Below are 22,034 nucleotides of genomic sequence, written 5' to 3' on the forward strand. Positions count from 1 at the left end.
CTTCTCTTTTCCTGTGTAATAGTGCTTGCAAATCAGGCATTTGCTGACAGTTAAGGGCTTGTTTCCAGGAGGGAGCTTGTAACCAAGAGCACCACAGAGAGCAGAGAACAAAACTAAAGTGGGTCTGCCAAATCCAGGACAGATGCCTCAGGAGTTCAATGCCTGGGCACAGAGTGGCAAGCCTGCAAATTATGGAAAGCTCCTTTTATAGAAAGAAAAAGAAAGAAAGAAAGAAAGAAAGAAAGAAGGGAGGGAGGGAGGGAGGGAGGGAGGGAGGGAGGGAGGAAGGAAGGAAGGAAAACCTAGAGAAAACTATCACAGCAGTTGTTCAGGGTTACTCAGAATGCTGAGTGCTGATGACAGAGAGTGGGTGGGATGGTTCCTCCCCAGCTGGCTATGCAGTAAGTGTCACCAAGTGCTCATCTGGGCTTCCTTCTGCTGGGCATCTGGGGTAAGGAGCACCAGATAACTTGAAGCATTTGCTATGCAGCCCCTCACTGCTCTTCCAGTACAGGCTACATAAAAAAAACCCATGGCCTCTTTGGGCAGATGTTTTGGTAATTGGAAAAAATACTCCCCCTAGCCTTAAATGGTTGTCATACATTCAGATACTCAGCATATTATCCAAGAGCAGGAATTGTGAGACCCAGGATGTCTCCCTCTGAAACAGAATAGGGTACAGCACCCCCTATATCATTCCCCGTGGAATACATTCCCTTTGTGCTACCACCAGCCAAGGAGAATATGGCCTTTATCCCACCTGTCCCCTGAATCTTGACACAGAGTTCAGGTTTACTGAGTACACAGAGCTGAGGAAGTGTGGAGGGAGAAATATAGCTATTCAGTCAGCATGTTGAAAACACTCTTAGAGGATGGGAAATTGTGTGGGTGCTGAAGACAGGGCCCTCATTAGGCAGTGGCAGGGTTAAAGGAGAGGGTACCCTCTTCACCTGCCATGTTATAAGGGCTTTCCAGTTCTAGAAGAATTTGTGGCAAAGCTCATGTCAAGAGGGAGTCTGTTATGGATGTTACTAGAGGCCCAGTGCATGATTTCATGCACAGGTGGGGTCTGGCTGGCCCGCTCCAATGGGGGCCCATTGAACTGGGCCAGTTGGGGGGAGGGGCCACAGGAGGTTGGCTGGCCGGCCCTGCCCCCAGTCAGGGTGGGGAGGGCCTATCAGGGGTGGGTCCGGCCAGGGGAAGGGGCTGCAGGAGGTTGGGTGGGGGAGCCAGTTGGGGCCCGGATCAGGTCTGTTGGATGCCGCAATGTGCATCATAGCCACCGGTTGTTACGGTCGTTCTAGTCATTCCACCATTCCATTCGCTGACCATTCCAGTCGCTGGGCTTTTATATATATACTAGTAGCCCAGTGCACAAAATTTGTGCACTCGAGGGGGGATGTCCCTCAGTTATTAAACATTTATTGACACAGCACTGACCACATTGGTGGTGGTGGTGGTCTTGTCAGAATGTGTTATATTATGTAGATGAAAATCTATTTAAACAGATTTGATGTAGATATTTTCAAAGATTGAAGAATTGTCCCTGTCAACTATTTTAGTTGATTCATATCTTCAGTAATTGTCATCATTGCAAAGTTTTCAGTCCCCATATGGATTGCTGGATATAATAGGTCATGAGCTGTCCCTGTCCTTTGTAGCCTTTGTTACCTTAAGGACTCTAGTTTTCCATTTATATGTTTAAGTACCAACCTTACAGGCTTAAAAATGTAAGCTTTTAACACTGCTCTCTCTGTTCTGTATCCTTTCGATGAAAAGTGGAGTTGGGTTGCAGCACAGGAGAGAAATTCAGAAGGGGAATATTGAAGTAATGACTACAGTAGGAGAAGAGGGAACCTGTTTCCCTGGCCACAGGTGCTGGCGCCCTGGACCACAGGGCTGGTAGCTTCTCCGGGTGGCTGCAGCCTGGGACCTCTGGCTGGTAGCTTGTCCATCTCCTGGGCTGCAGCCAGCCCCAGGTGCTGGTGCCTGGACCAAAGGTGGGCGGCTTCTTCTTTTGGGGGCTTCTTCTGTTCTTCCAGGGAGGGTAGTCAGTTAAGTGTCATGCAAAAATAGGCATCACCAATCGCAGAAGCCCGGTGTGGGGCAGGGAAGCCGCAGCTGGGGAAGCTGGCGGAAGCTGCTTCCCTGCCCACGCACCTGGCTTCTGTGATCGTCCCTGCACCCGGCTTCTGCGGTCACTGATCGCAGAAGCCGGGTGCGGAGCAAGGAAGCTGTGACCAGGGACTCTGGCGGCAGATGCTTCCCTGACCCGCACCCAGCTTCTGCAATAGCCCCTGCACCCGGCTTCTGCGGTCACCGATTGCAGAAGCCGGGTGCGGGGCAGGGAAGCCACGGCCGGGGAAGCTGGCGGAGGCTGCTTCCCTGCCCATGCACCTGGCTTCTGTGATCGCCCCTGCACCCGGCTTCTGCAGTCTCGGTTGCTGTCTGTGTCCACTCCCTGCCCCACCCCCCAGGCTTCTCCCATCACCCGCTGGTGGCAGGGCAAAAGTGGCCTCCAGGGCCGACCTTTGCCCTGCTCCCTGGCTCTTGCCTGCGCCTGGGTTTCTGATCACTGTCTTCCATCCTTCCCCTTTCGCCTCCATCATTTCGAGTATGCAAATTAACCGCCATCTTAGTTGGCAGTTAATTTGCATATCATCCTGATTAGCCAATGGGAAGGGTAGCGAAGTTACAGTTAATTACCATGTTTGTCTATTATTAGATAGGATATATAGATACCAACCAGCTTTGCTGATAACTACCAAAAGGATCTTCTGATGCTCAGTGGCAGACTCAGCCAACAAGTAGTCCACTCATCACCCTAGGCCAGCTTTCCCCCTCCCTGGACTGTTGTTTGTCTGTTACCTCACTGCATCAGGTTTTTACCTGTTTGTCTTTTGGTCTCCATTTCTCTGTTTTTTTCCTTTCCTCCTTTTTTCTTGCCTTCTTCAACTGTAACTTTCTGGTTAAAAAACAAAACAGACATCAGAACTTTGCATTAGTTAACATTTTCTGCCAAGGCACTGACCCTGAGCAACTGCCAGAAGATATTAGTTTCATTATAGATGACAAAATGCATGGAGTTAGATTTCTTTTTCCCAGGATTTGGTTGTTAGTTGTTTATTTCAACACCAGATGGTATTTTCTGATTAAAGTTATTTATAAGCTTTTTGATTCTTAAAGCTCATTGTTATATTACTGGATCACCTTGGACCATGTGCCCCATGTGTTGAGAGGAGGTATAAGCTGAAACTTTGAAAAGTTGACACCAAACTTAGGAAGTGAAGCAATCACTGCCTCTCAGACTAATAATTTATTGATCTCAAGATGACATTTAGTTTGGGGGAATATATAATTTCCTTGAAATTGCTAGTTTTATAAAAAGCCATAGTTATTTTTCCTGGGTTACTATGTTGTCTTTAGTTGTAATTTTGATGTGCAAGCAAAGAATAGATTGTGTCCAGTCCAATTAACATTTATAACTTCAAACAATTATACTCTCATAGACTTTAGCAAAAAAAAAACAAAACCCTCTATATATAAAAGGCTAATATGCTAAGTGTCTTACCCATCACCATGACACACACTGACCACCAGGGGGCCAACGCTCAACGCAGGAGCTGCCATGACACGCACTGGCCATTTGCAATGCGGACCTGGTGCTGACAAAGCAACACTTGGCTTCCCCCAAGTGGGACATAGGCCCCACCACCACCCCAGAGTGACAGCCCATCAAATCACAGCCAATGCTGCTGAATGCGCAAAATGCGGCCCACAGCCCAGTCCAGCCTGGAAACAGTGGCTGTGGGCGCCGGGTAATGACGTCACGTAGCAACACCCGGCTTCCTCTCCCTCCAGCCGTGGGCAAACTACGGCCCGCGGGCCGGATCCGGCCTGTTTGAAATGAATAAAACTAAAAAAAAAAAAAAGACCGTACCCTTTTATGTAATGATGTTTACTTTGAATTTATATTAGTTCACACAAACACTCCATCCATGCTTTTGTTCCGGCCCTCCGGTCCAGTTTAAGAACCCATTGTGGCCCTCGAGTCAAAAGTTTGCCCACCCCTGGACTAGCCTCCTTGCAGTTTCTTCAGCCCAGTTTCTTCAGCCCAGGAACACAACTTGCTTCATAGCCAGGTGGAAACATTTTAACTTTAACCAAATGTCTGTGAAGCGTTTTCCAGTGCCTCATCTCATTTGATCCTCACAAAAGTCCTGGAGTAGGTAGATAGGAGACTTGGTGGAATCCTATTTTCTTTTCATTAGCCAGAAAACGGAGATTTAGAAAGCTTAGAAACTTGACATGACTGAAAAGAAATAAGAAATGGTGGACCTTGAAAATGACTTCAGGTTTTTTCACTGCACAGAATATAGTCAAACACTGCTGCAGTTAAATATTTTACCCCTTGTTCTCTGTACGTGATCTACAGTAATAATCTGCTTGTTGATATTTACTGCTGTGTTACTTGAAAGAGAAGTTGGGGTGCTTCACTGAGCCGGAAAAAGTTCAGCTACATCAGAAAGCAGGTCTAATTAAGCAAGTTTATTCTATCCTAATATATAAAAACCCTGGATCCGTCATGACCAGAGGCTCGACCAACCGGAAGTCAGTCCTGCAGTCAGTGCTGGGTTGCTGTGGCGACCAAGCACTGATTGCTGCGGCTGCAGGTGCAGTGACCCAGCACTGACTGCTGAGGGGGCTGCGAATCAGGCCCAGAGAGAGGCCTGAAGAGAGAAGCAGGGTCTGATCCCCAGCCTCTGTGGCAGCTGTTGATCAACTGTTGCCTTTCTCTTTCTCTCCAGCAGCCGCCCTCCATTTCTCTCCAGGCTTCCACTGGGGCTGCTGCTCAGCCTTGCCTTTCTGATCAGACCGTTGATAGGCCCAGAGATGCTGACTGGCATGGAAATCGACCAATCAGAACCAAATCTGGGTGAAGTGTGAGGAGCCAATGGCTGCCTAGGAGGCAGAGCTTTTGACACTGACTGGCATAGAAACCGACCAATCAGAACCAAATCCTGAGTGAACTGTGAGGAGCCAATGGCTGCCTAGGAGGCGGAGCTTTTGACACTGACTGGCATAGAAACCGACTAATCAGAACCAAATTGGCCAGCAGAGGAGGGCAGTTGGGGGCAAGATCAGGCCAGCAGGGGAGGGCAGTTAGGGGTGATCAGGCAGGCAGAGGCAGGTAGGGGCGATCAGGCTGGCAGGGGAGGGCCATTGGGGGCGAGATCAGGGCAATTGGGGGAAACCAGGCCAACAGGGGAGGGCAGTTGGGGGGACCAGGCCTGTAGGGGAGGGCAGTTGGGGGCCATCAGGCCAGCAGGGGAGGGCAGTTGGGAGCGAGATCAGGCCTTCAGGGGAGGGCAGTTGGGGGTGATCTGGCTGGCAGGAGAGCAGTTAGGTGTTAATCAGGCTAGCAGGGGAGCGGTTAGGGGGTGATCAGGCTGGCAGGCAGATGCAGTTAGGGGCAATCAGGCAGGCAGGCAGGTGAGGAGTTAGGAGCCAGAAGTCCCGGATTGTGAGAGGGATGTCCAACTGCCAGTTTAGGCCCGATCCCTGTGGGCCTAAACTGGCAGTCAGACATCCCCTGAGGGGTCCCAGATTGGAGACGGCTATATATAAAAGGCTAAGTTGACTCACATATGCGCAATACATATAAAGCTCTCGCTGGTGCCAATCGCATGTGTGTGGTTCAATTTGTCATTGTCAATCGTGAATTTGGTTGACATTTCTATTTAGAGAAAGGACGAATAGTGATATTAAAATACTTCTAACTAATGTCCTTTCAATGTGCATGAATTCATTCACTGGGCCACTAGTTTATAGAGAAAAGACTTTTGGAGTCTTCTTCCCAGCCCTCCCAATTATGGTTGACACTTTAAGCTCTAGCAGGTGTGTTTGAGCACAGTCTTTGGTAAAGTAGCTAGTGTTTCATAATCAGCTTTAGGAATTTGAATTATATCAGAGATAATTCATGATACCATTCTATGAAGCCTGTTAAACAATTTACTCTTATCATTGAGCATATAAGGCTCATGATAGCAATTCCTCTGCTAGGAACTAAAGATGATGAAAATAAACTATAACCAGGGAAATGCAAGCTCTACCAGAATCCTGGTAGCCTTTATTGCAGAAATGAATAATCTATATAGTATATAAAAGCCTAAACAACCTTTACAACTGGTCAACCAAATGACTGGTTGACCGTTCACTATGATGTCCACTGACCACCAGGGGGCAGACACTCAATGCAAGAGCTGCCCCCTGGTGATCAGTGTGCTCCTACAGCCAACCTCCTGTGGCTGGCCAACCTGCCACGGTCCCTCCCCCCAGCTGGCCGGCCAACCTCCTGCAGTCCCACCCCCTCACCAGCCGGCCCTGATAGGGACTGGGTGAGACAGCCCCGATTGCCGGCCAGGCCGAGGAACCCCACCCGTGCATGAATTCATGCACCGGGCCTCTAGTGCCTCTATAAACATCTGTGTACAAGTATTTGTTTGAATACCTGTCTTCAAGGTAGACACAAAAGGTCACATATTGTGTGATTGCATTTATATGAAATATTATGGAAAATAAGTCCATGGAAGCAAAAAACATATTAGTGGAATAGGGGATGGTAGTGACTGCTTAATGAATTCAATGGGCGACTAAAATGCTTTGGAGCTAGGTAGAGGTGACAATTGTACAACATTGTGAATGCCACTGAATTGTATACTTTAAAATGGCTAAGTTTATGTTACTTCAATTTTACCTCAATTTTTAAAAATTACATCATAAAGTTTTTGTGATCTCATAAATAACTGTGGCTTTGCTGTCATAGTTACCTTGTGACTGTAGGAACCCATGTGCTTTATAGTATTAGAACGCTGGGAAAGTTCTTTCCACCTGTGGGCAGGAAAATTGGAAGATGGCTTATCCCAAGTGGGTTTCTTTTTAAATAACAATTAAGGAATATAGTTTTGTTTTTTTCATTTTTATTTGTAGAAGCTGGTAAAATTTATATCTTGAACAGGCCCTAGGTCTTAAAGTTTGATCTCAACTGATATTGGTTGGTTTCTTCATTTAATTTGAGAAAGCATGTCTAAAATAACTTTATATTATTTGGAGATGGAACAGATTTTGGTTTTATAAAAATTAAGAGTAAATTTTTTTAAAAAAAGAATCTAGGATATACATATGGTATTGTAGTAAGATTTTTCTGATGATTTGCTATGCTGCACTGCTAGAGATTTTTGTGACTATCTAAAACTATCACAAATACTTTTTATTGTCAGTGGAATTGATGTCAGAAATAAAAATTCAAGAAAAAGAAAATCCTGTTTTAGATCAATCAAGCAGAGCTTGTGCAAAAGCTAAAAACCTTTGTTTCTTTTTTTTTTTTTTTAATCTTACACCTGTTTTTTGAAGGATGGACTTTAGGTTAGATTCTGGCAAAAGGTCTGAGATTGAGAAGAACTTCTTACTCAGAAGGGTAGAACTGTTTTGTCAATATGATCATGAAGCTTTTCTTTATGAGTAAAGTTGATGCTTCTCCCCTCCCCTCCCCGCGTCCTGCTTCTGCCCCAGTGTTATATGTGGACTCATTCCTCCTGCAGAAGTATCTGTGCTGTCTTGCACACTCCCACCTGGTTCCTCTTAGGATCCACAATATGCCATCCAGACTAAGAGTTTGTAGACTTGAAGCCAACAAAGCTAATTGGTTTCTAGTGGATTGAACCCACAGCTTCTGGCATCATTAGCATCATGCCCCAATCACCTGAACTAGAGAGTAAAAGAATAAATGCCTTGCTTGAGCTAGGGCCTTGTGACTTTAAAGTTAGAAGGAAATTAGTAAGCGTAGCAAGCTGTCTGGAATAAATCTAATAAGCTAAAGTAGTGGGTGAATGTGAGTATTCAGCTTATAATAGTTATTGCTTCTGATTTCCATAAAATTATGGTTTCCTTTTTGTGATGTGCACTGGATAATTTTTTAAAATAAGAAGGTCAGTCTTTAAGTTGTGGAGAGTTAAAAGTTGTTTTTCAATAAACAAGGTGGTGTTTCCACCACCTTGGCTTATCTGTTTGTGTGTAGTTCTGGTGAAAATGAATTAGGAAAAGAGATTGATGAGATTGGATAACAGCTTCCTAGAATATACTTGATCTTTTTTCTCATGGAGTGATGATATGCTGCTTCTTTTACAGGACTGAATTGCAACTGCAGAAGCAACAACAAGTGAACCTTTAAAGATGCACACGGGACTGTATAAAGTGAAGAGAGATACTGAAGAAACCAATGAAGTAAGAAAAAAGTATATTTCCCAGGTAAATAGTATGCTTCTGAATTTTAGCACGGTTCTTGCTATAATATTTGCCGTAATATTTAGTCCTTGTATTGCTGTTAAACTTTTTGTTACTTTATCCTCCTTCCATTTTTATTGCTGAGCGCTTTGACCACATGATTTGTTTTGAATTAGCCTAAAAATCTGTATTAAATATGCAATTTATATGATTTCTCGGATCACCTAGGAACCTGTTATGTCTTAGGTTGACAATTGGGTATTATAGAGGTAGAGTTGTGTCTCTATGATATGCAGAGTTAGTCCAAGGTCAACTTTAAATCTGAATGTAGAACTTATACCTTTGTTTTATTAAATAACTGCCTTGAAAAACTAGAACACTAATTTGAACACTAGTTTTTCAAGTTACATTCTACGAGATGGGCAGCAATGCTCTCAGAAACAGTAAACATTTTTTTCAATGCTAAATTTAATGATGAAAACAAAGCAGACTGGCTAATCAATCAATGTAAATAGACATAGCCTTCACTTTATGAAGTAGATGTGCCCTAACAAAATTTTATTATTATTAATTTAGTTGGGAACTCAATTTATTCTGTTATTCAGCACTCACAAGATTCAGGTGTTTTTGTTGTTGTTAATATTTTTAAATAAAGGAAATCCATTACATAACTTTTCATTATAACATTAAGAGCTCTTTTCCAGTATACTGAGTAGAAATTTGGGGAAAGAAAGTGGAGGAAATTGAGTCAGAGTCATTGGTGGTAATAGTGCTGGAAGCTTGTGCACAGCATCCTGACTTAGACATGGCAACTCCTCCACAAGCCTGGTGCCACCCAGCCCATGGGATATTCTAGCTTCTGGAACTTTCTGCCTTATGGTGGATTACAGTAGGGCTGCTGTTGAATATATGATGTATTCCAGTTTGCTCATTCTTTAACTGAGTTGGCAGCTTGAATTAAAAAGTATTTCATGGCTTTGTATATTAGTCCTCTAAACTAAAAATAACAGAAGACAAGTTTATTTGCAAGTAAATATTTACACACATTTTCTAAGGCTCATTATCATACTGAGTCCTGCCCAAAATCTCCTCCCAAATAGCCACATGGTTCCTGTCCTCCTCCTCCTTCAGGCTTCTGCTGTGGGGGCAAAGTTAATGGGAAGGAGAAAGCCAGTTTTCTGTTATATCAGTGTCTATACCTAGTATCTTGCCTAGCTCCACCTTACCTCATTTTTCTCATTCCACTTCTATCAAGTATGATATTTTATTTATTCTCACATCATGCTTTTTCTGTTTCACCTTTAAGATATTTGTAGACTAATCTTTCAGTTTTCAAGGTACATACCATTTAATTCAGCAATTGCATTTTTTCTAGGAATATATCTCACATATAAGCTCATGCAGATGTGCAGGTAATTCTGTATCCCCTCAGCCTCTATTAAATACTCATGCATGCCTCCTGTCTCATAGCACTTGGACAGAGACATCACTCTTGCTGGCATCATTCTGTCATGTCCATAGGTTATGTCTGCCTCCATAGGCAGCAACTCCTGCCAGTGTCTTGTGATACTTCCAAAGTTTTGGTTTTTCCTTTCAAGTATCTAATTCCTTTCTTTTTAAAAAAGTTCCTCTAGGTTTTGTTGTTGTTTGTTTCTCAAGATTATTTAGTTGTGTGTTTATTTTTTTTAATGTTTTTGTCAATATTTAAAGCTTGTCCTCCTGTTCAACCAATCTTGAAGATTCTATAACTTACTTATGTGTGAATTTATCATCTTTAATTTATGGTTGATAGTGCAATTGTTATGTTTTCTGTATATAATTCATTTCTTAATTTTTATATTTCCTGTCTCTTTTCTGTTATAAGGAATGTTTTTTCCTTCCTTTTCACTTTAAAACAAATTTTAAATGTGAACAAACTTTTGAATTCTCTCAGTGCTAAACATTTGTTTCTACATTTATTTACTATTATTAAAGCAAAACCAGGAACTTCCCTTTCCTTGCATATATGGAAATTCAGTTACTCTCTCTTTTGGCATCCACTCTTCCTATTCCTTATCTACCCCCATTATTTTTTCCTTTCGTGTTTTACATGTGTTCTATGAAGTGTATCAGTTCTTGTTAGTATCAGCCTATTAGTCATAAGTATTCTGCTACTTATGATTCATTTAACAATCACCAAGGCCTCACGCCAAGCTGGACTGATACTGAGCTAGGTGCAGGAGATACAAAGATAAAGACTGTCTGTCCCTGCCTTCAAGGTCCCCTTTCTGGTGAAGAGGTGGCCTGCATGCAGATCAACAATGGCAAAATCTATGTGACATGTTAGGTGTCCTGGAGACACAGAGGCAGGGAGGGTGGAAGGAGTGATGTTTGTTGAGTAAGCGAAGGCATCCTGGGAGCTGAGTGTTACTGTTACCAGTAAGGCGTTGTGAGATAATGGATAAGCCTGAAGATACCCAGGTTCATTGCCCTAGTTCAGTGGTCGGCAAACTCATTAGTCAACAGAGCCAAATATCAACAGTAAAACGATTGAAATTTCTTTTGAGAGCCAAATTTTTTAAACTTAAACTATATAGGTAGGTACATTGTTATTAACTTATTAGGGTACTCCTAAGGCTTAGGAAGAGCCACACTCAAGGGGCCAAAGAGCCGCATGTGGCTCGCGAGCCGCAGTTTGCCGACCACGGCCCTAGTTCATCAAACTAAAGGTGCCAAGTGGTTGGAGATGAGACTGGACAAAGGGATATTGGGGCCTGATGGTCAAGTGCCTTGAATGCCTGGCCAACAAGTTTGAGTTAGTATCCTGTGGGCTGCACCGCAAAGGCTTTAAAGCAGCTGTGGCAGTCATCCAGGTGAGAGACAATGGGAATTTGAATAAGGTGGTAGCAACGGTGATGGAGAAGTGGCAGATGAGGTGTTTTTTGAGGCAGAATGTAAAAAATTCTAGTGTCTGACTCAAATGAGATTGGGAGTTTTTAAGGAGTTCAACAATGAACAATTTTCACCTTGGTCCAGATGTGGCATCTGGAGTTGCAGGTGTTCACTGAGAGACCTCACCTTCCCCGTGGCAGTGTTCAGCTGGCTTTTCTTAAATATAGGCCATACAATTTTTATTTCTTCCTTACTGAATAATTCTTCTAAAAAGTGTTATTTAATTTTGCTCATCCCATCTGCAAATAACAGCTGCTGACCAATCAATATGCAAAATTAAGTAACTTGCCTGAAGTGCATGGTGGGACTGAGATTTAATTAAGCCCATGGTGTCTGACTCCAAGTGGTATTAAAAAGAAAAGGTTCACTGGAATATGTGTGTGTGTGTGTGTGTGTGTGTGTGTGTGTGTGTCCTGACCAGGTTTGGGAAATTCTCACCCATTATCTTTTTAAATACAGTAGGTCCTTGGGTTATGTCGGAGATCTGTTCCTATGGTGTGACATAACGCGATTTTCGCCGTAAGTCGGAACTGCCTACATAAGCACCTATGTCACTCACGTGGAGCACATACACAGCAGTAATGAAGTGAAACAGTAAAAAAATTTAAAAGAAAGATAACAATTCCAGACCTTTACTTGTGGTAAATAAATAATGAAAAACATAAAGTACATATGTACATACATCGAAATGACGGAACTTTTTTTTTATAAATAAACTAGTGGCCCATTGCATGAAATTCATGCATATTAAAAGGGAATTAATTAGAGGAACTATTTTAATATTGCTATTTGCCCTTTCTCTATAATAGAAGTGTCAGAGATGAAAGAAAATTAGTAAAATGTATATGAAAATCTTCCTCCTGTCAGAGTCTGGGGCATGCTGCAGGACCCAGAGCAAGTCCCTGCCCACCCATGGCTCCTCAAAATCACGTGAGACCCAGACCCAGCTGGCCCCACCCCCACTGGGTGAGATCCAGAATTGGCTGGCCCCACCCTTGTCAAGCCCCGCCGGATGGGGGTGCAGCCTCTGGTCCCCTTGGTGCACGCCAGGCAGGGGCGCAGCCTCAGGTCCCCCAGCGCACCCTCAGGACCCCCGGCCCAGTGTTCCCCGTCAAGCCCCACCAGACGGAGGGTGCGGCCTAAGGTTCCCCAGGCCAGAGCATGGGGTGTGGCCTGAAGTCCCCCAGCCTGGACTGGAGTCAGGGGCACACCTCGAGTTCCCCCGTCAAGCCCTGCCGGGTGGGGGATGAGGCCTGAGATCCCCTGTCAAGCCCCACTGGGTGGGGGGCACAGCCTCAAGTCCCCTGGCCCGGGGCTGGGTGGGGGGCGCAGCCTCAGGTCCTCCAGCGCTGGGGTGGGGGGCACGGCCTTAGGTTCCCTGTGAAGCCCCACTGGGCAGGGTTGCAGCCTCAGGTCCCCCAGCCCAGTGCTGGGGTGGGGGGTGTGGCCTGAGATTCCCCATCAAGCCCTGCCGGGCGGGGGGCATAGCCTGAGGTCCCCCAGCCTGGTGCCAGGGCGGGGAGTGCGGCCTGAGGTCCCCCGGCAAGCCCTGCTATGTGGGGGGGCACAGCCTGGGGTCCCCCATCAAGCTCTGCTGGGCGGGGGGCGTGGCCTGAGGGCCCTGTCAAGTCCCACTGGGCGGGGCGCACAGCCTTAGGTCCCCTGCCCTGGCCCAGTGCCATGCAGCCTCTGGTCCCTGCTGATTGCTCGATAAGGCTCGTTACAGGAACTTGGCCTCCGCTGTGGGTGCAGCCATCTTGTGTTATGGAAACCGCCTCTGCTGTGGGTGCCGACATCTTTGTGATGGTGTGACACTCAATTTGCATATTCCCTCTTTATTAGATAGGATGGGAGATGGTGATCTAATCACAAAACGATGTACTTTGAGTCCTACGTAACCCAAAGACTGTCTGTACTCTTTCATCCCCTCTCTTTCTACTTTCCTTCTGGGACTCTAATGATATGTTGTTGTCTCACAAGTGCCTGAGGCTCTGTTAATTTATTTTCAGTCTACTCTCTTTTGTTCATATTGGATAAGTGTTATTGATCTATCTTCAAGTTCACTTTCTGTCCTTGGTCATCTCCACTCCATCTAGCAAGTTGGTTTTTAAAAAATAAATTTTTTTATTGATTTTAGAGACAAGAAGGGAGAGAGAGATAAAAACATCAATCATGGAGCCTGCAACCTGGGAATCGAACCCTGACTTCTTGGTTCATGGATTTATGCTCAACCACTGAGCCATTCTGGCTGGGCCATTTAGCAAGTTTTTATTTCTCTTATTGTATCATTCAGTTCTATAATTTTCACTTGGTTCTTTTTCATAACTTATGTTTCTTTGATAGGATTTTCTATTTTGTCATTTGATTCAAGAGAATTTGTAGTTACTTGTTGCAACATTTTTAAGATGGTTACTCTAATATCTTTTGTAAGCTAATTCCAATATCAGATTTATCCTGATGTTGATATCAGTTTATTATATTTTCTCACTCAAGTGATCGTTTTCCTAGTTCTTGGTATGTTGGGTGATTTTCAGTTCTATTCTGGACATTTGTCCATTATGTTAGGAGACTCTGGGTCCTATTTAAATTTTTTATTTCACCAGGAAGTCACCCCAATTAAGTTTAGCACACAGGTTGTATCTACTTTTGTAGGCTGTGATTCCAATGCCAATTTACTTTTCAGAGCCTTTACTATTTTGGTCTGCTTGGCTATCTGTTGCAGCTGGGGCTCCCACTGATCCCTGCTGATGCTGTCTAATGGAGGGAGGAGTTTCCCCAGACAATGCTGCCTAGTGCCTCTAGGTGAGAGAAGGGAGTCTACATCCTGCTGGAATGAGGAGTACTTCCTAGAGGCCTGCAGGGAGGGAGCGTGCTTTCAGCCTATTTTATTATCAGTGGGCTCCTGATCTATCCTCCTTGTTGGTGCTTCCAGCTGGCCTGGTATAGTCAGAACTCCCATTCTGTCATGGGGAAAGATATGCCTATCTGGGTTACCTTTGTTGCTAGGTTGGGGCTTGGGAAACACTGGGCCTGGGTTACATTTTTTAGTTGGATGGAGTGGGGGTGGGAGGTGGTAGTGTCATAAGATGCCCTGCTGCTACGTTGTTCCTCCACTCCTGGGATCTCTAATTTGTTCGCCTTCCCTTTGCTACCTTCTCCTTTGGTTGCCTCTTGTGTTATTTCCAGAATTTATAGTTGTACTTAGGAAGGAGGCTAGGAGAGAAATAAGTTACATCATCTTGTCTGAACCATGACAGTGTTCTCTTTAACCATTCATCTTTTGGATGATTAGGTTGTTTTAAATGGTGAGTACTGTAGACATCACGACTAGGGTTGGGTGGGAGTAGGGGTTGCTTCCAATAGCCTTGGATTCTGAAAGGCTTCCTTACTCCACAGGCCTGGTTGGCTGCCCAGTACAGGCTGTTATTCATCTGCTTGCTTGGCTGGTGATGTCAGTTCTTTATATCTGCTTCAAAGGCAGGCATTTCTTGTTGTTGTTATGCTCGTTGAATAATGCAGTAGTTGTCACACTTTCAGTGTGATTAAAGCATATTTATAGAGTCTTTTCTTAGGGTATCCCTTTGGTCAGTTTTCTTTGGCAAATATTTTATATTAAATTGTATTTAACTGTGATTTAACTATGAAATATTTAATTTTTTATGTGACCATTTCTATTTCAGGGCTGTAAAACAATGACCAAGATTTTTCATAAATTAGTGTGAAAAGTTTTTTTTTTTACATTTTCCACTTACAGATGAGAAATTTGAGGTCATCTCAGTTCTTCCACAGTAAATGTGCCTTAAAAATATCAGAGTGGGAAATTCTTTATATTGGAAGCCATGGGTCCCTTTGTATAGTTTACAATAATAGTTTTGCACAAATAATTTCAGGTTAATATTGCATACTATTTATTCCCACCCATTTCCTTTATTGGCTGTGACACACAGGAATTACGCCCATTGCTTGACTAACCTTTCTGACCTTTTGTTACTTGGCTATAAATTGACTTGGGTCTTTTGCAAAAACACTGTCGGGGAGAGGGGGTGGGGGGAATCTTTTTGTTAGAACCCAGCCAATTCCTGCTTCAGCGCAGAACAGTTTGTTCTCCTGAAGAAATGAGCCAGTTCAGTGAACAGAAAAACATAGCCATAAACTGGCATCACCAAAAACTGCAAAAGTGATTGCCCACGATCATTCCACAGAACAGGAAACTTTATAAAAAAAGACACTTGGGGAAGAAAAATACAGTTTTTGAGTTCCATGGACTTTAGGTAAATGTAATTGACTTATTAGAGTTGTAACAACCTAAAGGGTTTCTTTTTCTGAGTTCTAGTTGTCCCCGACATTTTAACATTTTAAGTGGGGATGTAGAATTCTCCCTCTGCCATCTCACAGTCGCAAACTGCTGTTGTAGCACGCATTCCCACATTCCCACATTCCCTCTAGGCTGGAAGCTGCTTCTGTTCAACAGTACAACCATTTCCTGAGTGACTGCTCTGTGTAGGACTGAGCCCTGGGTCCATCCCCCCCAAAAGACACTTATGGTGGTCTAGTGAATTATAAGAAAACATGAAACATAATTACAGTATGGCAAGTGTGATAACTAGAATGTACAAGACACAGAGTTGGTACTTTACAGACAGTCACAGAAGTGGAGTCATTAGAGTGAAGTGTAAAGACTGTCTAGGTAGTTTGCCAACTAGATGAGAGGAGAAGATATTCTGGGCAAAGAGAGCAGCATATGTAAGTTGACGGACGAGTGAGGAGACAGCATGGGAGTTCCAAGCCTGTAAGTATAATTGCTTGGGTATAAAGTATGGAAGGAAAGGGGTGGTGGACAGTGAAACGAGAGGGACAGGGACCGGATACCATGTGTCTCAAATGCCACTTAAAGCAGTTTGAAGTTTATGCTGTGGGCTTTGGGGGCTGTGTTAGGACTTGAAACAGGGGCATGGCCTGGGCGAGGCAGGGTAGGAAGATGAGGGTTTGTAAGGAGCCAGGAGCTCAGAAAGCACCGGACTGAGGACCTGACAGCAGGCTAAAGTGGGCAGAGTTTATCCTTCAAGGAATCTGTGTGTTTTGAAAAGACATGTGGTTGTGATGCAGGGGACTGTATGAGGAAAAGTGTGTGTGTGTTTACAGGCAGTAGAAGTCACTGAAGTCACAGCCACAGTTGCATGTGAGAGGAGGACAGTGTTCATTCAGATCCTTGCACAGGGTCCACAAAGGTGAATGAGGATTGCAGGGGGCCAGGAAGGAGGCAGGAAGCCCAAGACTTCTGCTTAACTCTCAATATGCCCCACAAGGATGCTTTCACATATACTATCTTATTTTCTTTTCACAGTGAACCTTACACTGTATACACTGATACCATTCCCAGTTTGAAATAGAGAATTCTGAGCTGTGTAAGGTTAAATACTTCATCCAAGACCCAGTGACCTGCACTGGGAAGTTGCCAGGTCAGGGATGGAACTCAGGTTTATCTGACTCCAACCATTGTGACAAGCCACTTTGAACAGCACTTGCTACATCTGAGCTGACTAGTGTTAGCAAGTCTCAAAATGTCTTAATACTCTCTAAGAGCTATGCCTACAAATACTGCTAATACTAATCTAATACTTAGATTTTACTATTAATGCTGATACAATTCATATTTTTAAAGCCTATTTTTCTTTTTCTTCTTAACCTGACATCCCATGAAAATGTCAAATACATGATTAGTAGTTCACCATTTCAGAAAAATTGGTGTGGGGGAGGGCCCAACCTAATTAGCAAAAAGTATAAATGACTGCATATACTTAAATATGTATAATTTTTTAATGTTTAAGTAAGTGTGTTTCTAACAGTTTATAGAATAACAAACTATGACTTTCAGGAATTAGAAAGCTTTTAGTTAATATGGTAATTTTTAGTAAATGTGTGCTTTTAAACTATTTCCCCCCCCTCACCTGAGGATATGCTTTTTATTGATTTTAGAAGGAAGGAGGAAGATAGGGAGAGAGAGCGACAGACAGACAGACATCGATTTGTTGTTCCACTTATTTATGTACTCATTGGTTGATTCTTGTACTTGGCATATCAGGACGATGCTCTGATCAACTGAGCTACCTGGCCAGGGCTCCAAAAGACATTTATTAAAGCAAAAACCACCTTCAAACAAGTCCTAGGACAAAGGAGTGATTCTTCCTATGAAATATTCATTCTATGCTCATGGGGTCATGAATTCCAGGATTAGGGCCTAGGAGACAGATGGGAAAGAACCAAAAACAAACCTGACCTACTCTGTATCAAAAATATATTTCTGGTCAATGGATCAGTCCCTATTTAGTTACCAAAGGGAAATACTATCCCATTTAAGATTGGAGCCTTGAGGTTCCAGCATCAAAGTCTATAATTATGGAATGTGGCAAGCTTCTCTTCAGCATCTCATTTCACCCTTTGCTTCTGAAAATGGAACTAGGAAAAAAAAAAGTGTTTTTTGAGATAGAAAAATGCTGAAAATGTGGGGAAAGTATCTAAATCTTAAGCTAAGTCTGAAGTATTACTTTGTGGCATCAATAGTAAAAACAACAACAACAACAAACAATTGTTAGGCTTTGAAGAAAAAATTACTATCTATTATAACAGAGCTGTGGAACTGTAGCATGCTTCCTGCCAAAACAGAGATTATATATAGCACAGGGAAGAAAGAGCCCTGCTTTGCTCGAGTGGCTGCTGAGCAGAGTGGGAGAAGCACTTATGTAACTGGGTGTGCTCATTAGTTCTGCTGTAAATCCACACAGCTGGGCCTTGGCCGGGCCTTTGTTCTCCTCGGTATTAACTCTTACTTGCTTCCTCTGTGGCTCTGGGGGCTGGACCTGGCACATAAGGAAATGCTGGAGACCCAGAGCCCAAAACACAGCCCTGACCGTCTGTTCTAGTGAAGCAGACAGATAAGCAAGCAACTACCGCTCACCTGGAGCAGGAAGCTGTGCTCTCTGGAGCCCAGAGGAGGCACAGCAGGGAGGAACTGCCAACCATGCCTGGGGCCTGTGGTCATACTGGGAGGTCCCTTGTCTGTCAACAAACAAATTACTTGCCTCCCTATACCTTATATTCCTCTACTATAAAAAGATGATAATATCCACACCATTTGTAGATAAGAAGCTCTAAAACAGGGTGAATGGTCATGTGGTACACCCTACCCAGAATATGCATTTCTCTGCCTCTTTACTGTCCTCAAACCCCCAGGCCCAGGTGTACTTTTTATTCTCTTTACTGAGCAACAAGGCCCCCTTTGTAAACTCTTGTCAGAACTTCTCTTGAACCTCAAAATTCTCTCACTTTCACACCTTTCTCCTTTTTCCTTCCAGCCTCCCAGGAGTAAGTATCCCAATTCCTGTCCACTTTTCCTGACAACAGCAAGCAGGCTGAGGATGAGAGGTGCAGGAGTGGGAGGAAAGGGTGACACTGTAGTCCTAGACACATGTCCACTCAGCACTTTTCCTAATCCAGGTCCCCTCAAACCCTCCCAAATAGGTTTGGAAGTTTCCGGCTCCTGTAGCATTCCCCGTGTCTTCCTCTCTTGCTTCAATTTACTGAAAGGAGAAAAGAGACTAAGAGTTTGCCCTTTCCAAATGGCCTAGGCCTAGAGCCATTTCTCTCCTGCTGTGGACATTTTACTCCCAGCCAGGATCCTGCTGGGAATTCTTCCAGTGGACCCCACTGCGGGATCACCTTTGGCTCCATTTGTCCTAATGTTATCTGAATCCATAGCTGAGGGAGCTGATGAAAGGGCACCCGGGGCACACGTTGTTCCCTCTCCTGTCTGGGGTTCACGGACTCTCCTTCTTACACTAGTCTTCCCAGGCCCCACATCCAGCCAGGCCCCAGTTGCTGACACACACATCTTCCTCTAAGGCAGCGGTTCTCAACCTGTGGGTTGCGACCCCTTTGGGGGTTGAACAACCCTTTCACAGGGGCCGCCTAAGACCATCGGAAAACACATATATAATTACATATTGTTTTTGTGATTAATCACTATGCTTTAATAATGTTCAATTTGTAACAATAAAAATACATCCTGCGTATCATATATTTACATTACAATTCATAACAGTAGCAAAATTACAGTTATGAATTAGCAACGAAAATAATTTTATGGTTGGGGGGTCACCACAACATGAGGAACTGTATTAAAGGGTCGCAGCATTAGGAAGGTTGAGAACCACTGGTCTAAGGCAAATGTCTGGAGTCTTTTTTAATTGTCACAACAAGGGGATGGGTGAGATGTGCTAGTGGCACCTAGTGGATAACGGTGAGGTACATTGCTAAATTTCCTATAATGCACAGACCCTCCCTCCCCTGAACAAAGATTTATCTGGTCTAAAATGTCAATACCAAGGATGAGAAACCCTGATCTAAGAGATTTCCCATATGTCCTTTTATGTGCTTGCCTGCTTCCATGTCTGTGTTGGGGGGCTCTTGTTACCCTCAAAAGCTCTTCCTCCCCAGAGGATGGTTTCACCTGTCTGAAGTCTTTCCTTGTCCCTAGTCCAGTAGAGCTGATCCTCACCCTAGGGTTCCAAACCTCTTGTGTTCATTCATTGCAACACTTAACACCCTCTGCCTTCCAATAGTCCCCTTTAACCTAATTTATTCTATCTCTTTTGAGAGCAGAGTAAGAGCTTAACTATAATGAGGATGACCATTCACATCCACTTATATAATAACTAGAGGCCTGATGCACAAAATTCGTGGGAGGGGGAGTTCCTCAGCCCAGCCTGCACCCTCTCGCAATCCGGGACCCCTCGCTCCTAACCGCCCAGCTGCTCACTGCTTACTGCTTGACTCACTTGACTCGCTGCTCCTTAGCTGCTACCTCAGAGGCAGGAGAGGCTCCCACCACCGCCACTGTGCTCGCCAGCCCTGAGCATGGCTTCCGGCTGAGCAGCGCTCCCACTGTGGGAATGCATTGACCATCAGGGGGCAGCTCCTAGCGCCTGTGTTGAGCATCTGCACCCAAGTGATCAGTGTGTATCAGAGTGACAGGTCATTCTGGTTGTTCTGCTGTAATGGTCGCTGGGCTTTTATTATAGACTAGAGGCCCGGTGCACAAAAATTTGTGCACTCGGGGGGAAAGGGAGGATCCCTCAGCCCGGCCTGTGCCCTCTTGCAGTCTGGGACCCCTCGGGAGATAACAACCTGCTGGCTTAGGCCTGCTCCTGGGTGGCAGAGGGCAGGCCCAATCCCTAGGTGAAGCCCTGGTCGGGCTCAGAGCAGGGCCGATTGGGGAGTTGGGGCGCTGCCCCCTGTCATGCACAGAGCAGGGCGGATCGGGAGGTTGCTATGCCACCCTCAGTCACGCTCAGGGTAGGGCTGATTGGGGGGTTGGGGCACTGCCCCCTGTCACACTCAAGGCAGGGTCGATGGGGAGGTTGCGGCGCTACCCCGTCACGCACAGAGCAGGGCCCATCAGGGGGTTGGGGAGCTCCCCCCTGTCACTCACAGAGCAGGGCCCATCAGGGGGGTTGGGGCGCTGCCCCCTGTCACTCACAGAGCAGGGCCCATCAGGGGGGTTGGGGAGCTCCCCTCTGTCACTCACAGAGTAGGGCCGTTAGGAGAGTTGGGGCACCGCCCCCTGTCACACACAGAGCAGGGTGGATCAGGGGGTTGGGGTGCCGCACCCTGTCACACTCAGGGCAGGGCCGATGGGGAGGTTATGGCTCTACCCCGTCACATACACAGCAGGGCCCGTGGGGGGCGGTTGGGGCGTCGCCCTCTATCACCCACAGAGCAGGGCCGATCAGGGGGTTGGGGCGCCGCCACTGTCACACTCAGGGCAGGGCCGATGGGGAGGTTATGGCTCTACCCCATCACACACAGAGCAGGGCCCGTGGGGGGGGGGGGGGGGGCGCCGCACCCTGTCACACACAGAGCTGCAGGGCGATCAGGGGATTGGGGAGCTCCCCCCTATCAGGCACAGGGCAGGGCTGATCAGGGGGTTGGGGCGCCTTCCCCTGTCACGAACAGAGCAGGGCCGATAGGGAGGTTGTGGCCCCAACCCCTGTCACAGAGCCGCAGGGCGATTAGGGGGTTTGGGCTCTTCCTCCCGTCACGCTGATCCCGGTGCCGGGAGGCCTCACGGCTCCACTGATCCTGGTGCTGGGAGGCATATTACGCTTTTACTGTATAGGATAGAGGCCTGGTGTACATGTGGGGGCCAGCTGGTTTGCCCTAAAGGGTGTCCTGGATCAGGGTGGGGGTCCCCACTGGGGTGCCTGGCCAGCCTGGGTGAGGGATGATGGCTGTTTGCAGCTGGTCACACACCCTTCAGGGTGGGGTCCCCACTGGGGTGCCCGGCCAGTCTTGGGTGAGAGGCTGAGGGCTGTTTTCAGGCTGACGGGTGACGGAAGCTCCCAACCGTTCCTTTTTTTCTTTTTTTTTTATTCTGGGCCAGCTTTAGCTCTGAGGCTCCAGCTCTTAGGCCTCAGTTGCTGAAAGCAGGTATCTGGTTTGTTTGGGTTCTATAATCAAACCAATGTATAACTCCAGCTCTGAGATCCCGGCTTGCTGAAAGCAACTTTCTGGGGTTTTGTTTAGCTTCTATATTTGTTACAGTGTTTCAAACTGCAGGCTCAGAGGCCGGCAAGGCAGGCAGGGAATGTTGGTTTCCTCCGTCACTGAAGCAAGCAAGCCTCATGTTAGCTTCCAGCTGCCTGGCTGCCGGCCGCCATCTTGGCTGGCAGTTAATTTGCATATCGCCCTGATTAGCTAATGGGAAGGGTAGCGGTTGTAAGCTAATTACCATGTTTCTCTTTTATTAGATAGGATGTTCTAAG

The 22,034-nt window shown here is 45.5% G+C and overlaps 1 protein-coding gene across 1 annotated transcript in view; it reads left to right on the forward strand.

Moving 5' to 3' along the window:
* The window catches only part of ZHX3 (zinc fingers and homeoboxes 3), a 103,615-nt gene that overhangs the window by 38,406 nt on the left and 43,175 nt on the right, over positions 1-22,034 (forward strand). Inside the window, exon 2 of the mRNA XM_081096953.1 lies at positions 8,188-8,307. The gene's annotated coding sequence lies outside the window, so the exon portion shown is untranslated. The remainder of the gene's footprint in view (positions 1-8,187; positions 8,308-22,034) is intronic.

This window comes from Myotis nattereri (genome assembly GCF_964212035.1).
Source record: "Myotis nattereri genome assembly, chromosome: 8".
Taxonomy (NCBI): domain Eukaryota; kingdom Metazoa; phylum Chordata; class Mammalia; order Chiroptera; family Vespertilionidae; genus Myotis; species Myotis nattereri.